This window comes from Magnolia sinica, chromosome 4, assembly GCF_029962835.1.
Source record: "Magnolia sinica isolate HGM2019 chromosome 4, MsV1, whole genome shotgun sequence".
Lineage (NCBI taxonomy): Eukaryota > Viridiplantae > Streptophyta > Magnoliopsida > Magnoliales > Magnoliaceae > Magnolia > Magnolia sinica.
Window position 1 is genome coordinate 75,449,171 of NC_080576.1, and position 5,356 is coordinate 75,454,526.

At 43.4% G+C, this 5,356-nt stretch overlaps 1 long non-coding RNA gene across 1 annotated transcript; it reads left to right on the forward strand.

The window, feature by feature from the left end:
• Positions 1-3,412: 3,412 nt before the first annotated feature.
• Positions 3,413-4,821, forward strand: LOC131243232 (uncharacterized). The gene is made up of 2 exons (XR_009169950.1): positions 3,413-4,069; positions 4,302-4,821. It is a non-coding gene; the product is annotated as an uncharacterized LOC131243232 (long non-coding RNA).
• The last annotated feature ends 535 nt before the right edge of the window (positions 4,822-5,356 follow it).

Below are 5,356 nucleotides of genomic sequence, written 5' to 3' on the forward strand. Positions count from 1 at the left end.
ATGTTCTAGTAAGGTTGTCCTGCCATAAGCCTTTGGTTTTTGGTGTTAAGTTGTCCTTAGAACTAAGTTTGTATCAACCTCTCAAGACTAGTACATTTGAGGTTGTTATTTACTTGTACCTTATTATTATTTGAATTGTGTTATCTTTCTTTAAATTCAGCATTTATTTTTTAATTTGGCACAGTCTTATTCACCTCCCCCCCCCCAAGGACGTATAGCTCGGCCTTTTCACTTGGAGCTTGGACGCGGGCTGTAGTGGAGAACGAGCTTCAGGCATTTCTCTACTAAAACATAAAGACAGTCAGTTATGGAAATCTATGAAAATTCCTAAGTTTTAAAGCTCAGCCGGAGTTCTTACCGAAGCTCTTACCGATGAGAGTGGGGTCTAAGCCTGACTTGAGGAGTAGCTCAGGTTGGGGAAGCACCCTCTAAGATCTTTCCTCCTCCTTTAACGCTTTTGCCCCTCTAATCCGAGTGAGAGAACCACTGTCGAGCAGGGGAGGATGCTTAGGGATGGTTGTAACAAAAGACATGCACGAATAAGTTAAGAAAACTTAAAAATCGACCAACCAAGAACGAGCTAGAGAATAACTACATCTGAAGTATACTGACCTACGTCGGAGAATGTTGTGAGGACCAAGTGGTCATCCAGGACTAAGTCGGCCACTTCCCAACATCCAGAAGCCCAGAACCACTTATCCCTCCAATTTTTATTGGATGATGGAGAATCGGTAATGAGACTCCGTCTAGTCCCCCACCAAGCAGAGAGATAATACCAGCCAAGGTGAAACTTGTTTGGCTTTAGCTGGTATAGATGGAGGAACTCCTCGACAGTAAGTTCGAGCTGCTCTAGCTCTGACCATAAGACCGTACAGCCGATCAAAGCCCTCCATCCGTTGGGGATCATCTACCCTAGAGCCAAGTTAAGGCAAGAAAGTACCTGCCTTACCAGACCTTGCAGAGGGGAGCCTCAGGCCGCATTGAAGGGTGACCTAGAAAATAGCGACTGCTCCCTCCGTAGGCCGATAAGGAAGCTTGTTTAGCAAGTGGAATTGGAGTGTTACAGACTCAAGGACATGATACTCCATCCTGATCCAAGCTAACTCTGCCTCAGTCAGGGTCGAAGGCATAGGGCCTCACAGACCCTCCTTGCCAGCAGACTCTTCCGAGTCTCTTCACCGGACTGACAGAGTTCTGCCCTAGTCGACCTCTCTGCCGAGGATCCCTCTACCACCTGCGATGTAGGAAAATCAACATCAGCCATCATCACCAATGGTGACAGTGGGTTCGATGTTACCTGAAGGCTACTTGCCCCACTGTCGTCGCCGGAGGCCCCCTCCCATGAACTTGAAGAGTTAGACATGGTGGGTTTTTATAGATGTTGAGAGTCGCTGATTAAAAGAAAAAAGAAAGGAGGGGGCAAGTGATGTTTGAAGCTCACCGGGGAAGGAAGAAGTGCCCGACCACTGGTGAAGATAGTCACTGGAAATTGCCTATTCACACTAAGGAAGACAACTGGATAGGAAGAGGCAAAAATGCAGACGGAAACGACTAAGGATTAGGGCTTTCCTTATATAGGGAAGTCACGTGGCAACGCTTGAGTACGCCCATCAATCCTGGGTCCGTACGACATCCCCTCGACTACCCCCCTTCCTAACACGTGGCGCAACCCTAATATCGAGTAATGGCAACATGTCACGCTCCCGTTGGCATGTCATCAAAACGGCGGGCTGACAAACCACATGACCTTGAACCACGAAATGCGACGCTGCGTTTGATTAATGACACGCCTCAATTACCGTGTTGGTCGCCATACCTGGCATTTATGAAGACATAACCCAACCTAAGCTATACTTGACTTACTTTCCAGGTCTCCATAGACCGGCTTGAAAAGTAAGGGGTTGCTTACTGTTAGGGGAACAATAGATAAGTCGATAGGTCGACTTATGGAATGGACCAACTCCATAAACCAGCACAGGCCCAATGGGATTTGAGCCTTAAGGGGCATTTACTAACGAATACGGGTCGACCTTCAACAATGTCGATGTAGCTATAAGGACACTTAACGAGTATGCAACTGCAAGTCCACTCAAATGGCCAATTGTCGACCTAACCTATAGGTCGGTCATAGCTCAGCTATAGGTCGGCCATAGCCTAGTCATAGTTTGGCCGCAGCTCAGCCATAACTTGGTTATAGTTCGGTATAACCTCTATCACCAGGTAAATGTCAATCTGACGGAAAGCTCGTATTAATTGCACCTCCTATGTCCGACATCTCTATTATCCAACCTTTTCCCGAACCAACACTCCGGGAATCTCTCCAACGGCTCAGAGATCTCTCCCAAGATCTTGAACGAATCCGGATACCTATGCGGAATGGTCTCCGACATATCCGGAAGAAGACTTCTTACGTCATGATCTTCCTTCTCCTATAAATAGAGGTACCCCCAACCAATGTAAAGTACACATACATACCCTAATATTCGACTGGTGACTCTTTTCCTTAAGATCTTAACCTACAAAAAACCCAATAGCCTGGATTAGGCATCGGAGGGTCCTCTGTACAAGCCAGGGTTTCTTTTGTCCATTTCTTTTATCTCTTTTATCTATGCAAGTGCTGAAGGGTTAATTAAGGAGGGTCCACCGAAAACTGCATCAACATAGTTAATGGCTAGGGATTTACCAATTTAGTATGTAGCTACTAGTCCGTAGTCATTGTTATTAGTTCGTAAATTGATTTTCAATCATTTCTAATTTTTAGGATGCCATGCTTAAGAATAGTTGAAAACCATTCGCAACAAATTTTAGAATGATATTAAACCGTTACTAAAGAGCCATTTTGGTGTAGTGGTAGCTCTTCGAGCTCATCGCCACCCTCTGATCGCGGCTCGAGATGGGCGTAAATAGCTTATACGCGTAATGATCATTAGTTGCAATATACGCTGGATAATTCCCTTTTCTGTGTGCCAACGTTCAGATTGCAATGATAGTTCACCACCATTTTCAAAACCTGGCGAGTAGGTGCTCATCCAGCAGAGACAAATGGCATACACCGACTGCAACTCTGACCATACAGAAGGAAACCCAAAGTAGATGGAAGTAGCCAAAACCACACGGATCAAGAGGACCATCCGATTGGCAGTTATAAATGAAATGATACCGGACGGTAAAGATGACGTAATATATTTTGGCCATGAGGATGGACAGCAATGTGTGTGATGGACGATCACTGCCGTTATGAAAAATGTGGCGAACTATCAACGTAGTCCGGCCTCAAAACCTAAAGCATATTTGATATTTAAGCAAATCAGTGGACAGTACGAAACTTCCCTAATCAGCCCTTTTCATAGTTCCCTTTATTTATTTTTCTCCTTTTCTCTCTGAGGGTGTGTGAACCGTGGAGAAAAGAGAGAGAGAGAGAGAGAGAGAGAGAGGAGTGATGGAGGAGATGGCATCAGGAACGAGGGAGAGGGATTTGTGTGGGTGTGGAAGGCAAGAAAGATTGATTTGGCGTCAGTAACGAGGATATGTGAAGGGATGATTCCACTCCTCTACAATATTATTCAATGCCAGGGATAATAATCCAATCCCATCCCTTTCCTTCATTACTCCTTCCTATTGCTTCTGACTCTTTTACTTATTATATCCTCTCCCTCCCTCCATCTCTCTCTCTGCCTCTTCCTCTCCCACTTGCATGCGTGCAGCCCACTCAAGAAATCTCCTCCTTTTAGTAGTAGTAGAAGGAGAAGACCTTTCTCTCACTGTCTATTCTCTCTTTTTTTTTTTACTTTATATATATGTGTATCTATCTTTCTCTGGAGGCTGAAGTGGACGGAGAGATGATGGTGGTGTTTCATGTGGGTTTTTCAAAGGGTTTCTTACGGAGTTTATTGGCATTCTGTCCACCTCCAGTGAGAAGAGAAGAATAAAAAGAAAAACCCATGTGTTGTTTCTTGTTAATGGAGGTGGGCATACTGCCAACTGAGCTATGTCGGTTTCTCTTTGTGAAACCTATGTGATATGATTTGAGACTGGGTTGTGTAATTTATTCCTTCTCTTCAGTTAAAAGGTAAAAGAATTCAAATCTGCCTATTTTATTTAATTGCATCCTTCTATTATCTTCTGCCATTCTTTCTTTCTCTTTTTTTTTTTTTTTCTTTCTATCTTTTTTTTTTTCTCTCATCATTAAACTGATCTTTTTTCTCCTTTTCATGCAATGGGGTCTTGCATGTGTAGACATTTGGCATTATGGGTCTTTGAATTTTCTCTTTTTCTTTTTGAGGCGTGACCACATGATGCAGGATGTGCAAATGTGGTTCCGAGAAACAGCAATGGAGATATCAAAGAAGACCTTTCAAGGTTTGAGTATATCTCTCCTTTCAAAACCCTAGTACTTTTTATTTTTAATATTTACTTTTACCAAACCATGATTTAGAGAAATGGGTGTCTTGCAAAGCTTCTTTTCGTGCCTGTTATCATTTCTAGGCTTTCCGAAGAAAGGAAAGCATTGAGGAGATAGGAGATGGTCATAATCGCTTGTGGAAAGTGATTGGTGGATATCATCTTTTTCAATCCGCCGGAGAATCATTAGGGATTGCATGCTAATCTCATTCCCACCTACTGTATCCTCTTATATTCATGTATCCTATTTCGTTTTGCATCAGTTGCAACTCAGGATGTGTGTTGCCACCTACTGGGCCCACAAACTGAGCTAGGCTGATCATCTGAACCGTCCATATTCTAGTTGCTTCCTCGAAGTTTACATGATCTTAACCTTTGATTTTTACAGTTGAATGCAAGCATGGAAAATTTTCTTTTCATTGTTCTAAATTCATCAGTAGAATGTGAAGGTCACAACCATCCGGCTTAAGTTTATGATGGTAGCCCGTAAGGCATAGATTGCACAACTTAGAAGGCTCCGATCATCAGACTAGTCCGCAGGTCAGCCCAAGTGGCCGGAGGCAGAATCTGATCCCGAGCGGCCACAGAGGATAAACGATACGAACTGCGTATATTTTCAAATTTGTAAGCGTATTCTTCCATATTGTTATACATGGAAAATGTACAGGGATTTCAATACGCTTCGTACGGTTATCTATATTTAGAGAGTTACTATCTCAAGTCGAAAGTGAACTGGCTCTTGCATATCCGCACAATGTAAATGGCATTTCATTTGGGTAATGTGGGGCCCATCGTTGCGTAATCCAGACCATCGGGTCTCTTGTGTCCAACAATGGGTCGATTATGCCCAAAGATCTCATTCATTGGACAATTTTCAACCTCTTGTATGTTCCCACGAATGGACGACTAAGAAGATCAGTAATTCCAAAATGGTAAATGCTTCCATACCTTACCT